The sequence below is a fragment of the Mastomys coucha genome, unplaced genomic scaffold (assembly GCF_008632895.1).
Source record: "Mastomys coucha isolate ucsf_1 unplaced genomic scaffold, UCSF_Mcou_1 pScaffold22, whole genome shotgun sequence".
In the NCBI taxonomy this organism is placed as follows: Eukaryota; Metazoa; Chordata; class Mammalia; order Rodentia; family Muridae; genus Mastomys; species Mastomys coucha.
Genome location: NW_022196905.1, coordinates 165,770,397 through 165,787,939, shown reverse-complemented (window position 1 = coordinate 165,787,939; position 17,543 = coordinate 165,770,397). Strand labels below are relative to the sequence as shown.

At 43.0% G+C, this 17,543-nt stretch overlaps 1 long non-coding RNA gene across 1 annotated transcript in view; it reads right to left on the bottom strand.

The window, feature by feature from the left end:
- Positions 1 to 1,045: 1,045 nt before the first annotated feature.
- Positions 1,046 to 17,543, bottom strand: part of LOC116071242 — a 20,515-nt gene continuing 4,017 nt past the window's right edge. The window contains exons 2-3 of the long non-coding RNA XR_004110783.1: positions 3,924 to 4,039; positions 1,046 to 1,267 (exon numbers count right to left, since the gene is read on the bottom strand). This is a non-coding gene — a long non-coding RNA (uncharacterized LOC116071242). The remainder of the gene's footprint in view (positions 1,268 to 3,923; positions 4,040 to 17,543) is intronic.

The following is a 17,543-nucleotide window of genomic DNA, read 5'->3' as shown; positions in this document are numbered from 1 at the left end:
GCAGGAGGCTGACTTTCCTTGAAGTTTTCGCCTCAAATACCGCCATCACGCAAGTGTGCGTGGCATTGCATAATATATATGGATACATGTATATGCATAAATACACAGTATATATGTAAGCATATATATGTGTGTGTATAGCCATATATGAATGTGTATTATATATATGCATTTATATGTGTCTGTATATAGGCATATGCAAATATGTATTATGTATGCATTTATATATTGTGTATATGAATATAGGCATGAATGAACGTATTTATGAGTGCATATATGTATGTATTCTTTGTAGTACTGAGGCTAGAATCCAGGGCCTCCTACAAGTAGGTAACCTACCACTAGGCCATGCCCTATATCTCCAACATGCAACATGAGCGTATCGGAGATTATCATGTACACACAGTATAGCACATTGTTTTAAATATGACTTTATTTTACATACTACAAATCCAGTGATTACTATGCTTTGTAGATTCCCTGTCTTTAGAAGAGTCAGCTGGATACTCTAGGATCTCATACCCTCCTTCCTTTGGCCACTGTGGCTGTCCATGAGGACAAACTTTACCAGACTTCCTTGCTTTGGAGTTTGGTCACGTGACTATGAGCTTGGTTGAGGAGGAGGAATTATATGCTCACTCCCAGAACTGTAACTTCTGTCATTGGCTTTCATGTGCTCTTTCTGTGATAGTATATTATGTCTTTTTGCAGGCAATACTCTAAGGCAGTGGTTCTCCAACTGGTGGGGTCGTGGCTTCCACAGGGGTCATATTAGGAATGTCCTGCATATCAGATATTTACGTTAACATTCATAAAAGTAGCAAATGACAGTTACAAGGTAACAATGAATGCAATTCTTCTGGTTGGGGGTCACAACAACATGGGGAACTGTTGCCGGCCAGCGGCAACAATAAGAATGGGTTTTCTGGAATATGGAGTCAGGAGAAAATTGGCAAGCCATGTTTATGTTACCTTAATCCACGTGGGAGGTTCTTAAAACAATTAGACAGCACTCAAATGTGATCACTCAGCCATCTTTCATTTAATAATCTCTTTGTTACAAGCCAACAGGTAGAATAGGTGAGGAAAAACCCCTCCCCCAAGTTCGTCAGCATGCTGGCCCAATCTGCAGCTCCTTATTTGGTCTCTGGAGGTAGGACTTCCGATGTAAATGGAACCAGGAGAGAGGCGTGGCAAATAGCAGGAGGTGGGCAGAGAGGTGTGGTTATGAGAGGCAGGCAGGATCAAGCAGGAGGGTTACAGGAAACTGTATGCAAATATAAATATGTATATAAATATAATATATATATAAATGTTGCAGGTTTAGAAAGGTTGATATGGCTTTATGATATGATATGGCTGCATTAAGGGATATTGCCAGGCAGTGACTTGAAACCTGAGTCCTTGAAACTGGAGTTGGCACAGTTCCCTGAATATGCCTGAGACATGCCTGCGAATAAAAGGTATTCTTCTGTTTTTAAAGCTACTCAACAATCAGATATATATTTTAAAAGTCACATAGACTTTTTAAACCTGTAAAACTCTTTAGTTCCTACAACTAGGGGTTAAACTTAAGGCATGCCTACTGTGTGTTTTACATTGTGTTTTGTTTTCTTGTGCAGGAGATCAAGCTCAGGGTCTTGTGCATGCTAAGCATGTTGTATTGTTACTTTGACAAAACTAACCTAACCAAAGCAGGTCAAGGATTGGCTCACAGTTCTGATACAGCGCATCACAGCAGGGAAGGGGGTGACAGTCATGGAGTGCTTGAGGAAGCTGGCCACTGGCTCCTCTCCATGGCTGGAGTCAGAAGGCCGACATAAGAGCAGTAAGTGCTGGTGTCTGGCTAGATTTCATTTTTAAACGTAGATTGAGACCCCAGTCCATGGAATGGCTCTGCCTGTAGACCTTTAAGGTGGATCTTCTTACCCCAATTAACCTAATCCAGGTGATGCCTCTCTAAAGTACCAGAAGCTAACCTAGAGCATCTTTCATAGTCAGAGGCTTCTTTCCTAGGTGACTCTAGGTCCTGTCCACTTGACAACCATTAACTGTCTCTCATATGCTTTGTTCCTTATTCACATCCCCAGCCCCTAACTGACCTTTGTCACCACGACTTAGAAAAAGAAATATTGCATGTCTTGTTTCCAGTTGTGCCTGTGATTTTGTGGCGCTGGCGTGCATGTGTGTGTGTGTGTGTGTGTGTGTGAAGCACCTATAAAATTTTTAAAAAGTCAAGACAGTTAAGGCCACAAGAGTTACTTCAGAAATACACTGGTGCCTTGATATGTTTAGCTATTAAAACTTAGATTCAGTTATTTAGTAGGCAGGATACAGGACACTGTAGCTGTCAGAGGACAACTTCCTAGACTTGGGTCTCCCTTCCAGCATGTGGCTCCCAAGGACAGAATTCAGCTTGACAGGCTCAGCTTGACAGGTAGACAGAGGAAGACTGTGCCCTCTGAGCCATCTCACCAGGTCCCTTCAATTCTTCTCTAAGATGTCCCCAATCCAAAGCTCATGTTCTTGCCCAGATAGAGATGGAAAATATCAGGCTTAGCATAAATCATTCAGTTTCTCTTCCAATCTGCTCCTGAGAAGCTTGGCTTGGAATGTCCCTCGCTCCCCCCCCCCCCTGTTAATTAGCATCAAGGACTCAGTAGCAACTGAAAGCTGCCTGCCCTACTTATGTTTTCTCAACAGACACAACATCTTACAATTTCAGGGGAAGGAAAACAAGCCCCTCCAATTAGGTTTGCCATTTGTCTGACACATCCATTATCTTTGATGCAGTTCCTACCACACGCTGTCTTGCTGTAAGAAACCATTTATGTCAAATTAACTTAGGGGAGGGCAGGTTCCCTACAACGAGAAAACAAAAAACTAAAAACAAAAACTAAACAAAATGAAAAAAACCAAAACACAACACCTGCCCTCCCATCCCCCCCCACCCTCGCCCCAGTCTCATCTACTTTTTTACCACCTGGAGTATCAGTGGAGAAATGCAGGCTTGTTGATGTTTAAATTAAATCAGAGTTATTTGTGCTTGCTGTTTTTGAAGCAGTATATACAAAACTCTGCAACTGTCCACAGCCACTGAAGAGCGTGTCCCAGGCAAATATAAACAAACAAAGCTACTTGGTTTTTAGTGGTACCCCACCAAGATTTCCTTAAGTCCGGGGTCTTACTCATTGGGGTGCCATCAGAAGGAAGACACCCTGGCTTGGCAAACTTCTTTCCTTAGAAAAAGAAAATCTGATGATTTGGGCCCTGAGGTTGTCCCTGCCCTGATCAGGAATCCGGTTTCACCCAGTGTGCAGCAAACACCACCAGCAGCAGGAAACAAGGCAGACAGAGGAAGCTGGGGCAGACGGCTTCGCCATCTTTCTTGTCATTGTGGTACTTTTTTTCATTGACTATAAATAAAGTTATAGAAATCAGAATCAAGTTGAGGTGGGCTGAAGGTCAGGGACAGAGGCCGGCTAGCATGTTTCATTACCAGCACTCAAAGACCCAAACCAAAACTTCAATCCCAAATTGACTAAAACAATACATCTGAGACACGTAACTATGAAAATCCTAGGCGAGAAATATAGGAAAACACTCTAGGACACTAGAGTGGGATGTGAGGTTTTAAGTGAGACTACAAAAACAGGAAATAAAAGCACGGCAGAAAAACAGGCTTTCGTTAACATTATTTAAAAAAAAAAAAAAGCCACGCAGCAAAGAAACAGTCACTGAGAAACAGTCACTGAGTGGAGACTGACGAAGAATGTTGGCGTCACTAACCACAGGGAATTCAGATCAAAGTCACAGTGAGATATTCTCATGGGTATCTAGTTGCTGGACAGATCCAGACAGGCACACACACAGGGAAAGGAACCACGGACAGATAATACAGATGACACATTTTCTAGCCTTACCCTCCTACTCCAAGACAAAAGCCAGATGGGCTTTTTCTCCTGCTGGAGATATCCCGCTTTGGGCTGACCCGTTCCGACTGGTCAGTATGTTCAAGGCTGGTCCTGCATTTGTGTATCTGAAAGTGTAGGACTATTAGCTCTCCTTTCTTTGTCTAAGTTGATCAGCACAAAATTAGGGGAAGGGGACCCATCCTAGGATACCAAAACCATTGAAAAATCACATCCCTTTGAGGGAAGAGCACACATTGATCCCAGTGTCTCCTCTGTGCTGTGTGAGCATTCTCTCTATGCTGCTCTCTCTGCCCTCACTTCTGTGTACTTCTTCCCTTCTGATGGATTTTGTTATCTGTTTCTGCTTGCACTGTCTAAGGTATTTTTCCTGCCTTTTAATTTTTTAATTAGCGGAGAAAGCAAACACAATTAAGGTCCCAGACAGTAACTCTGTCACTCCAGGTAGACTGGTGGGAGCCTAAAGGTAAAGAGAGCAGGGCAAAGACAAGGATGTGCTAAAACTTAGCTCATTAGGACTAGTTAACAGGAAAAAGTATTGGGGTTCCTCAAAAAAATTAGAATGGATCAAGTAACATTATGTAATCCATGGGTAATTTACTAGTGATATGTTTTATTTGTCTTAGATAGAGGATAGTTTTTTTAGTTTATTTGCAAATGTTTTACTTAAAACTTTCAAATTGTAAGATCTGGATATTATAATTGGGTGTTTCACATTTTAAAATGCCTCACAAAAGTTATCTCCAGTCCCACTGTCTATTGTGGGGTGGTGACTCTGGGGCTGTGCATCGTTTTTCTGAGCATCCTCTGTATAAAAGATTTGTTTATTATGGGTAGCACAATGCTAACACTTGAGAATCTTTAGATCTGGAGACCCAGTTAAGAGACATTATTCAAGTGCACCTGAAGAAGCAAGTGTGGGGATTAGTTCACAAAGGGATCAAAAGCCAGATGTTGCTGTGGGATTCTTGGGAGCTTTATGGTTGGATAAACAGCATACAATACCAAAATGATTGGGAAAAAATTGCATTAGCCTGGGCCTGTAAATGTTAAAGGGTATCCGAAAGATAAAACCAGATGCCCCTAGATGCTGTAAAGTGGCCATCTGGGAGTCCTCAAGCTAGGGTTGGGTTATCTTTTCAGAAGTTGTTGGCCACAGTGACCCTAAAGGACCCTAAAACAATATGAGTTACTGCCAATGTTGTTGGCTGCATCCCATGAGTGAATGGTAACACCTTATTGCCGAAGAGGTTGTATGCTTTGGCTGCCGGAGTTGGAGATACATAGGGCTGGCTCTGAGGCGTCTCCTCTCTGGGAGCTAGCCAGAAGTTGCTACTAAGGATGCTGTGGAGAATTAAGCCACTCAATCCTACTCAGCTGTGGATCCTCCGTGCTTTGTGAAGTGCCAGGAAAGATACACCAATCCGTGTAACAGATAGTCTTGGATGTAATCAACTTTCTGATTGGACTTCAGAATCACTTAATGGCAGGACGTGGGGGTGGGGGTATTCACAGCTAGAACTGTGAACTTAGGGAAGTCATAGACACTGGTGGAGAAGCAGCTGCTTAATGATTGGTTAGGTGATGCACCAGCCAGTGTGCCCGCTCCTGACACACCAGAGGCAGACCACTAGAGTGGGGCTCCATCTATGCAGGTATGGGGAAGCCCTTATTCCTGGTGGGTAAAGCTTTCTAGAGGTGTCAGATTGGGGGAAGAGTGCCCAACCCTCACTTAGGCTCTGTAAGGAAGCCCAATAAATTGATGGGCTTCCTCTGAGTGAACTATGGTGGAATGGCACTTCATTTGGTCATTGAGATTTTAGGGAGAGGTATGGGTGCTGTTTACTATCTCCCTAAGGGCAGGAATTCCAGCAACCCTGCTGTTGATATTGCTCATTGTCTGGACACATTTATATTCTATGATACAGCATGCATCTGTGCTTTTAAACCACTGTTTAAGTAGACTAACGCTAGAGACTTTTTTTTTTAGCTTGTAGTTTATGCTAAACATTAAACGTTTCAAGTTATGTTAAAAGCTACAGAAATAGTCCTGGGAAACTCACTAAGAGGAATCTTTGAAACCTCAGACTACACATTAGGAGACAGAACTAAGACAAGCAAAGACAATCGGCTCCTGATTTTCTAATCTGCACTGAATTTGCCCGTGACGGAAGGGTCTTAAGAGTGGAAAGTCACAAGTCTGAAGCTTCAGTGTCCTCATGTAGTGGAACTGAAGCAGTTTAGAAGGATGTCAGGGCCCTGTGCAGGAAGGAAGCAGAAAGACACAGGAATGCAAGCAGAAGATTTTCACATTGGTACGACTAGTATCAGAGAAAAATGCGAAGTACGGGGAATGGAGGGGCCACGTCTCACCAGAGTGAAAAGATAACAGCGTCTCAATATTTACTACATTTTAAAGAATACTCAAGTCAAGAGCAGGAAAAATAACTCACTAAAGTTGATAACTGAATATACAAATGGGTATTATGTATTCACAGTTAAAATTGTTTTATTGAGGAAAAAGCTAGGTATAACTTACTAATCTTTTAAATCACTCCAATAAAACCATCCTGAAATATACATATGTTTTAGAATCACTGTCTCAGATGCAGCTGGTGTGTGTGCGGCCTGTTCTGAGTTGCCCAGTTATCATGAATATCGGAGTCTAACTCATTTTGATTTGACAAGCCAATCAATCACACTCGTATTCCATTCCACTCATGGTAATCCACCAGTTTAAGCAACATGTGGACTTCTGGTAACCTATATGCTCCTCTTCTGGGCCTTTGAATTAGCACCGAATATAATGTGTTCAGGGTTTGTTAGCACAGGCATGTGGATTGGCTCTTCAGTCCCTCACTGTTTCTGAATAACTGTCCTCTATCAGGATAAGCCACCTGTCATTTGTTCCTTCGCCCATTGATGGACATACAAGTAGTTTCTGCCTGATGCTAACTCAGTGTTTAATAATCCTCGCTGTGGGGAGCAACTGCGGTTCTTATTGAATGTGTATTGTTGCCATGAGCAAGGCTACCCTAAATGCTCCAGTGCCTCAGACCCGTGGGAATGGCAAGCCCGACCTAGATCAAACTCATAGGAACGGCAAATCCCTCCACTGGTCAGGGTGTGGATGTAGATGCTATGCAGGAAGTATCAACCAGTGCTTCCTCCTCCAGGATGGCAGCAGCCTGAGACTTCTCCCTAGCATGATCCCCTAGCAAGATTAGCTAGCTCCATCCTTATTTAGCTGTATGTAACACCCCCTCCCCACCTCATTTAACTGTGTATAGTAAATGTTCTGAGTAACCGGGACGCTGGTGTGTCTCTATCTGAGGGCACAGCCCATCAAATCCCAGCTTTCCCGAACCTGTGACCATCAGACTTAAGTCTTCATCACCGAGTCAGGCCAACCCCTAAACCCACGCAGGTGGGCAGCTTGATACATCTTTCTACTTTGCTCACATTGGTGGGTGTGGAATGGATGCTCTTGTTGGTTTTATTAGCGTTTCCTTGGAGACAGCCTGTCTAGCATCTTTTTGTGAGTTTATCGAACATATCAAATGCTTGGCTATATCCTTAGGCTACTCTATATCCAATTCTTTTGTCCACTTTTAATTAGTTTATTTGGGTTGAGCTTTAAAACTTCTTTCTAATTCTGGATTCAGATACCTTATTGAGTATAATGACGTATCCCATTTCTCATTCTGTGGGGTTATTTTCTGGTTTGTTTTCTATATCTCCCCATACATCAAACTCATGGTCCCCCTGCCTCAGCCTCCTGAGTGCTAAGACACCGGTGTGCATCCAAATGTAAGACCCTCCCAGACACATCAATCATTTTTACATATAAATGTCCCTTTCTGAGGTGAGATACGCTCGTCCTTTTCTGGTCACTTGTGGTTTGGAGTTGTATTTAAAACTTTCATGTCTACCTAAAGTCACAACATCTTCCCTGCAGTTTTTTTCCCAGGACTTTTTATAGCTTTAGCACTTGCATGTGGGCTATGATTCATCCCGAGTTAATATTTTAGTACGGTGCAAGACAGAGAAGTCTGGCTTTGCACTTTTGCATACACATACACAGTCATCTCTGACCATTTGTGAAAAGGATAATTCCACATCCACTAAGCTGTCATGGAAACTTTGTTGAACTCAATTGACCACAAGAAAAGGTTCATTTGTCTGCCTGCCTTCTGCTTAGACTGGCCCTCCTTTGTTGTGATGGGAAAGCAACCCAGCACCTTCCCCATGGTAGTCAAGGGCTCTACCACTGGGGCATAGCGTCAGCCCATGAAGTTTTTCCCTTACTCTATCCCACATCACTGATTTGTAATGTCATAGTGATAGTCAACGGGGGAGGGAGGAAAACCTTGTCCCTGTTCTATTTTTCACATTGGTTTTACTATGCTAGACACACTGAATTTCTGTCTCAGGATCAGCCTTCAACTCCTGCTTAAAAATGAGTGAGATGGGATATTGCTAGACTATGGATTATGTTGAATTTGTTGATCATGTGTTAATCTGGGTTTCCCTGGACATAGTATCTACGTACTGCACACTTAGGACAAGGAGCTGGCTCTCTCAGCTCTGGAGAAGTACGAGTTCCTTCTCTGAAGACTGAGCAACTCAGAGACCAGGAAAGCTTACCCATTAGCTCTACTGTAAGTCCAAATGCTTGAAAATCAGTAAAGCTAATAGACAAAATTCTAGTTGTCTGAGTCTTAGTGCAAAGGCAGAAGGATACTCAGGTCCTGCTTAAATAGCCAGGTATAGAGAACGATTTCTTCCTCACTGTTGAATGTCTTTTGTCTTGCGATAAAACACCCTGACAAAAAATAATTCTCCTTGTTGTGACCCCTACAGCTACGAAGGACCTGCTTTCCCATGTGACCTGGGAATCCAAGACCACTCAACTAACTACAGGCTCGTACTCTGGGCTACTCATAAACTACATGGCATGTGACTTCCCCTCACTTTGACTCTGTAAGAGGGACCCTCAATTTGCCTGTGTGTCTGAACCCTTTTCAGAACCCCCTCCCCAGACACACACACACACACACACACACACACACACACACACACACACTATTATCTATCTGTGGTGTTGATAACTTTCTTACTCCTCAGAACAATTCTCCTTAACGTCCCACTGGAGGAGCCCATAATCTGAGAGTTTACAACATATTTGTTCAATGTTTCTCGAGCAGTGTTTGTTACTTTCTAAGACTTGTTCATTTCCCCTGAAATTGATTTAGTAATGGATGAGTATTCATAGTGTCAATATAAAAATACAACTCTCATCTAAATGCTAGTTAATTCTGGAGCCAAATAAGAACAGCCATGGCCCAGGGATAGAATCAGTTAAATCAGATTCCATGTGCAATGTGGCTGGCAGTTTCATGGAGTTTTTACTGGAGCAGAACAAAGAAAGTCACAGATCAAGGCACTTCCCAAACACACTGGCAGACACCAGGTAGGTAGACTAAGGGAAGGGAGGCGAACCCCTGTTGTAAGCCTTGGGTGCTGCCTGACACATTCAACTTTTTGGTCGATAGAATCTAGTGTTTCAGCCTAAATGGTTTTGCCTGGTAGTTACGAGGATGTCAGATACAGAGACCACACAGAAATGGTTACGATGAGAGCTAAATTTAGCCCAAGATAAATGATGACTGGACCTGGAAAACTCCAACTTTTCTACAATCACTGAAGTTCTAATTAGTTAATTCATTTTTGTATAAGGTTCTGTATAAGGTGCATTGGGAAGTTTACAACCGTCTAACAATGGTCTTCAACCTTCCTAATACAGTTCCTCATGTTGTGGTGGCACCAACCATAAAATGATTTTTGTTGCTACTTCATAACTGTAATTTTGCTACTGTTATGGATCATAATGTAAGCATATGTGTTTTCTGATGGTCTTAGGTGACCTCTGTGAAAGGGTCATTTCACCCCAAAGTGGTCATGACCCATAGGTTGAGGACCACTGCCTTATAACCACCTGGGACTCAAGCTTCTGGCGGTCATATGTCCTCTTCTGGTTTCTGGGAACATGTATACTCATGTTTGCATGTGTGCATGTGTACATACATGTCCACACACACAGACACAGAGAGGTATACATAAACACAGACAGACACAGACAGAGACACACAGACACAAAGAAATAGACACATACAGTCACATACAAACAGATACACAGATATGCAGACACACACACACATACATCCCTACATACGTCCAGTAAATATTTAATTCTGTGTCATTAGCAGTGATGTTTCTCTTTTGTCCTTAGTTGGAATAATTTGTTCTTTTCTTGGTGAGGTTAACTTAACATTGCCCACTATATTGATCTTTCAAAATGTAAATTTATGATTCCATTTCTTCCATTATATTCTCTATGTTATTTCCACAAGAGTCTCATTTTATTCTTTCTGCTTGCTTTCAGTTTATTTTGCTCTTTGTTTCACATTTTTGAGGTGGGGAGATTACATTATTGACTTGAAATCCTCTTTTAAACAGAGGCTTACACAGTTATAAATCTCTCTGTAAACACAGCTTTCATTGCCTCTAGTGAATTGTGATATGCTATCTTTTCATTCCCATTTCTTTCCAAGTATTGTGTATTTTTTCTGCTCTTCTTTCTTCCACTCATTTAGTTATTTCTGAGCTTGGTTTCTTCTCAAATAATTTTAATTTTCCAAACTTTTCTCATGTCGATTTAAAATTTGAATGCCATTGTTGCTGGTAAACACATTTTTTTTGTATGATTCCTCTGAAACTCATTTAACACTGTGCCATGGCCTCTTGTGTGGCACTGTGCCGTGGCCTCTTTCTTGTGTAGCACTGTGCCGTGGCCTCTTGTGCAACACTGTGCTGTGGCCTCTTTCTTGTATAGCACTGTGCCATGGCCTCTTTCTTGTGTAGCACTGTGCCATGGCCTCTTTCTTGTGTAGCACTGTGCTATGGCCTCTTTCTTGTGTAGCACTGTACCATGGTCTCTTTCTTGTGTAGCACTATGCCATGGCCTCTTTCTTGTGTAGCACTGTACTGTGGCCTCTTTCTTGTGTAGAACTGTGCCGTGGCCTCTTGTGCAGCACTGTGCCTTGGCCTCTTGTGTAGCACTGTACTGTGGACTCTTGTGTAGCTAGCACTGTGCCATGGGCTCTTGTGTAGCACTGTGCCGTGGCCTCTTTCTCGTGCAGCACATCCTTGGTGTCCCCTGTGCCTGAGGAGAATGTGCTGAGCTCTGCTGCTATGCAGAACGGCTCTGTGGGCTACGGGGCTGAGCTGTTCTGTTCCTTCCTAGTTTTGCAGGTATGATTCTCAGTTGCATAATTCTTTAATCTTGCTGCATGTATTTTAATGCTCAGTGTGTGCTATATACATTTAATACCACCATGACTTCTTCATGAGTTGACCTAACTACTCTTCTTTGTTCCTAATAATATTTTTTCCTCTTAAAGTCTACTTTGTCCTATATAAGTGTTGCTATTCAGGTTCATTTTATTTTATTTTTATTTTTATTTTTATTTTTTATTTTTTTGTTTTTTGAGTCAGGGTTTCTCTGTGTAGTCCTGGCTGTCCTGGAACTCACTCTGTAGACCAGGCTGGCCTCAAACTCAGAAATCCACCTGCCTCTGCCTCCCAAGTGCTGGGATTAAAGGCATGCGCCACCACTGCCACGCTGTTCATTTTATTTTTAATCAATATCCAGCTTCTGTGAATTTTCCATAAACTTAAAAAAAAACCATGTTTTATCAATCACAGACTTTTGACTGATTGATGTACATTGTTGGGTTTCAGACTCAGGGATGGGGGATAAGGTGCATATTGAACACAACAAAGCAGACATGGCCTCCAGGTTCTGCCAGCATCCCTCAGTCCTGACCTGGCATACTCTTCCCTCAACCCTGTACTTCTCAGCCTAGGATCTGTGCTGCCCTTCCCCCAGAGGCTCCATGGTATATCATTTAGACATTCTGGTCTCTTCCCCTCTTCTTTCTTCTCTCCCCCTCTCTGCATTTTCTCTCTCCCTGCATACACACTCTCTTTCTCTTCCCCCTCCCCTCTGTCGCCCTCCCCATGGCAACTTCCCTGGCCTCATTCCTTGGGATCAGTGAACTTGCCCACCAGAGAGCAGTTTCCCAATAAACCTGCTTCTAAATATACTCGAATCTGGCTTGAATTGGCTCATTTTACTGGCAGAGAAATAACTTATTGTGTACATTATCACTTAATATTACTTTTTTGCTTCTATGCCTTGACTCTCAATTTCTCTCTCTCTCCTCCTCCTTCTCCCTCTCCCCCTACCCCTCTCTCCTTTGAATTGCTATTGCCTAGGAACCTTTTAATCCCTCTGTTTTCTGTATTTTTAAGTTATGTTCTTAGTCATTACCTGTGGACTTAGCACATTCCTCCAGACAATTCAGCTAGGACAAAGACTAGCTCAACTTTCCTAGCACCCACATCTCTGTTCCAGTGCAGCTCATGTCTCTCCTCCTTGCTGTGAACAAGTGTTATTATATAGGTCATGTCTTAAGCATTCCTGCTTTGCGATTATCTTATGTATTTTCTTAGGAAAGCAAGTCAAACAAGAGTGCAAGCTTAAATGTCTTCTCACTGTCTTAACAATTCCTATGTCACTAATTTTTTACTGATGCCTTTTGTATCTGTCTGAATTAGAACTAACACCTTATGTCCTTTCTTTGAACACAAATTATTCCCTTCACTGTGTCCGGTAGTAAATTCTACTGATTATGAATTTTTAATTTTTATGTTTCTCAAGAGTACTTAATGGTTGCCTCAGTTTCAGAAGGTCTGGGATGAGCTAGATGCTGTTAGACCTCCCTCAGCACTTGAAGCATCTGCTCTCATCTGGTCTCCTTTGTGTCTGCGATGTCACCAATCAGGCTGAAGACTCCGAGAGACATCCACGTCCTCCTCCCAATTTCAAGATTTTTCTCTTTGGCTTTGATTCTATGAACTTTAAGTATGAAAGGCTCTGATTTTAGTCTTTGTAGTTTACTGAGCTTTAAAAAATGTTATTATTTTTAAACTAAAGTTGAGAAAGAGTTGGATTTTATTTCCTAAACACTAACCCACCCCCTTTGCTCTGTATGTCTGGGACTCTTGTGCGCATGCGGTCCCGGAAGCTTCGCTTTTTTTGTGTCTTGTTCCTTTTCATCCTGTTCTTTTCATTCACACACGAGATAATACCTGTTGACCTACATTTAGCGTGATTAATTCTTTTCTTGGCCCGTTTAAATCGGTCAACGAACCCCTCTGCTGCCTACTTCATTGCCGATGTTTTGCTTTTCAATTCTACATTCTCTTTACACCTCTCTGTTGCGGCCCTTAAGTTCTTTATGGGCTGTGCTGTAGCTGCTGCTCTAAAAGCCTGCGGCTGTTGAGTATCATCCAGGCATTATTGATCTGACGCCCTCCCCATTTCCCAATGCGTGCTACACATTCTCAATTTCTTAGCCCTTTTGTTATTGAAAAAATGTAGAGTTTTGAGACACTGTTTCGATGATGCTTGTGTTTGTTTCTTCTCTCCCCAAGGTGTCTCGTGGGCTGTCATTGCTACAGTTTTCTGTACCGTTATCAGTTCAGTGACTTCTGGAAGAGTTCTGTAGATTCTGTATTGGTGCAGGGCACGGCTTCTGACACTTGTCTCCTTACGCTCATATTTTTATCTTTAGGGCAGGCTTCCTAGCAGTCATGCCTGGGTTCATATGTAGTCACCTGGTGCTTGGCTGAACTTAAAATGTCTTGGCTTTGCAGGTGTCTTGTTTGAGAAGGCAAGGCTTCCAGCTTCAGACTTTTCAAAACACAATCTTACCTTTTACTTCCTCCTTTTACATGCCCTGAAAGTTAGCCAGAAGCCAGGGAATGTTTCCTTCCCTGGCATGTGTGCGCATGCACGCGTGCATGTGTGTGTTTGTGTGTGTGTGTGTGTGTGTGTGTGTGTGTGAGAGAGAGAGAGAGAGAGAGAGAGAGAGAGAGAGAGAGAGAGAGAGATGTGCATTTCTGTGTGTAATGTGTGTGTTTGTGTGTGTATGTGTGATGTGTGCATGTGTGATGTGTATGTGTGCCTATCTGTATGTGTGATATATATGTGTGTGTGTGTGTGTGTGATGGGTGTGTGTTTGTGTGTGTATGTGTGATGTGTGCATGTGTGATATGTATGTGTGCGTATGCCTTTGTGTGATATGTGTGTGTGTGATGGGGGATGTGTGTGTGTAATATTTGTGTTTCTGTGTGTGTATGAGTGATATGTGTATGTGTGATGTATACATGTGTGATGGCTGTGTTTGTGTATGTGTGATGGGGATATTGTGTGTGTGTGTGTGTGTTTGCTGATTGTTTTTTGGATTTTACTTTTCACTTAGGAATCTCAGCAGTATCTGGGAGCTATCTTTAGTTGCCTAAATTTAGATTTCCTTTACGATTCTCAAGCAGCCTCTTGTTAGTGTCTACTGAAACCCACCTTTTGTTTAGGCAGCTGGATTGTAGCTAGCAGTTGTGGCAGTGCCTGTGGGTGGCTTCTTTTGTGGCTTCCTTCCATTGATCAGAGCTCTGAATTAAATCCCACAGCTACCTAATGTTTCTGGATAGAGATCTCCCCACAGCTGCAAACGTAAACAACACAACAGTACCCTGGAGCTGCTTCTTTCCCGTAAGAGCCCTAAGCAGTCAGCATTCTTCTGTCTGCAGCACTGCCCACTGGTGTCTGCTGTACCACTTGCTGGGCAATGGTGTGTGTGTGGGTGGGTGGGGTGGTGGGGTGGAGTTAGGTCCATTAAAACATTACAGACACCCAGACCTCATGATTGAGTTTTAGTTCTTTTTATTTAACAGATGGCTGTTCTATGATAGGTCAACTGACAGGAATTTAAATTGGATGGTGTCTTAGGGTTTCTATTGCTGTGAAGAGACACCATGACCATGGCAACCTTTCACTGGGACTGGCTTACGGTTCCAAGTTTAGCCCATTATAGTCATAGCAGCATGCAGGCAGACATGGTGCTGGAGGGGGAGCTGAGAGTGCTACATGCTGACCTGCAGGCAGCAGAAGTGACTGCGAGCCACAGTGGGTATAGCCTGAGCACAGGAGACCTCGAAGCCTGTCCCCACAATGACACACTTCCTCCAATAAGGCCACACCTCCTGATAGTACCACTGCCTATGTGCCAAGCATTCAAACACACAGGTCTATGTGACCATTCCTGTTCCAACCAGCACAGATCACTTTAGTTTCCTTGACTTCATTAGTACTTTTTTTTTTAAGGGAGAGAAGGTTTACTAAGAAATTACACTGCTCTATAATATGTGTCCACTTGCACCAATGACTCATTTAAGCTACGGAGTGTTTTTAATTTACAGCAAGCTTTCCAGAGCATGTCATCTACTCTCACAGTTAGAGGCTAGGGTAGCATTTCAGAGCATAACAGCTTCTGCAAGGGGAACAGGCTGCGGTGAGCATCTCTACCCTCTGACCTCTGTGTCTGACACACTCATCCTTCCATGGGCTGTCTTGGTGGAACACATAGGCAGGCTGAGGGGAGGTAAGGGATGAGTCCCGCAAGCATTTGGTGATAGATTGAGTCATTCATCTTTCTCTGTCACCCAGAAGCTCCATTTAACTATCGATGTGTAACACACTATGCCCAAACACGCTGACAGGAGACAACACTGTTTCGCTAATGCCAGAATTTCGAGGGTGAGAAATTCAGGCAGGGCTCTGCAGGAACCTGTTTTGAATCATGAAGAGTGACTCACTGGTGGTGTTTCCCTGGTAGCCTGTCTGCCATCCTCCTGGAGTGGTCCACAGTAGCATGATCACATTCTTGTTGTCTCTGTTGGATGGTTGGAATTGTTTTTCCGATGACTTCTCTGGCTCAGAGCTCAGATAGCAATGCAGACAGCGCTAATCCTTTGAGAAGTTCAGCCCTGGATTGATAGTGCATCACTTTTCTTGGCCATGAGTCCTACAGCATTCCCAGCCCAGCCTGGCATAGAGACAGAGGTAAAATGGCCCCATCTCATCCAAAGAAGGACAAAGCATTTGATGACCTTTTTCATCAGTCACACAGACGCTTTCTGGTTTGAGAAATTAAAAGTAGAGTTTAGCAATTCTCTGGGCCTGCAATAGGGCACATCCCTGTGAACCGCTTTGTCATGAGGGCCCTCTGCAACATCCATAGGAACTCAAAGATTTAGTTTCTTCAGGCAAACACTTTTCTGATTCACCAAGCACAAGGATGGCACCAGCTCCTGAGAGTTATACACATCAACAACAGCAGGACAGTGCCCATGCCTTTCAGAGGACAGACAGGAGGACGGATGGCCAGCATTTGATGATGCTCTCAAAGACAATGCTTTTCTAAGTTCCCTTTGGGAGTCGGGTAGAATGCCTAATGCTGATGGCAATGCTCCCTTTCCTCGCCCACATGCCCATAGCAGTAACCTGGAGCACACGGGAGGAAGGTCACTCTGCTCCATTCTGCTTGGCTGCATTTTCTCAACATTCCATGCTTTTGTCCATGAACCTGTCAGGTCCTGCCTTGGAAATATTCCTTCTAAATTCTCTTTGCCAAAAACTTCCAATTCTCTTGCCACATCTGGTCTTGAAAACTTATACTTGAATGTATTCTGAACTCTCAACATCTAAGAAGTTTCACATTCCTTTAAAAAAGTCCAACTCCAATGAAGCCCAAGACTTTGAAACAGATATAGTGGGGAGCAATTGGAGACATCAACCTCTGGTCTACACACACACACACAGACACATACATACACACATATGCACACACATACACAAACACATACATACACACAGAGACATACATACACACACATACACAAACACACACAGACACACACACATACACACATATACACACATACACAAACACATACACACACACACACACACACACACACACACACAGGACAACAACAAAAGAGCAGATATTCACCCATTAACCTTAAACACTCTGTTTTAAACAAAAATTATCTGCAATCCCCTTTGCGAGCTGAAGAGCGGATGTGAGGAAGCATGAGCTTATTATTAGTAGGACACAAGTACACAATCCATCTCTGAAACCTCCCCCATTGCACCCATCCCCCAACCACTCTTTCTGCTTTAACAGTGGTAATCCTCTCAAAGGTGTTATACTGGCAGCACTCACACTGGACTAGAAGCGACATGTCACAAATGTGTCACACTAGAACAGGTTTCATATCGAAGAACAGCTAGGTAGAAGGCTTTCTGCTTTTACTGTGAGCAAAACAGATGATGGTTTAAAAGTTATGGAGCTGGCATATCGGTGAGAAGGAAATATGAGTAAGCGTGGGGTGCTGTTTCCATGCAGAGAAACCCAATCTGTGATCACATGAGAGTTTGATCCAGGCAAAAGTTCAAACCCAAGGTAAAGTCTGGAGTGAGTGGTAAAAAGGAGAGAACACACAAGACAGTGATGCAAAGTAAGGACCTCACAGGCAACAGGAAGAAAGGAGAGGAACAAAAGGAGCTGACCTTAAAGCAGAAGCACCCAGACAGTCAAAGCAGAAGCACCCAGACAGTCAAAGCAGAAGCACCCAGACAGT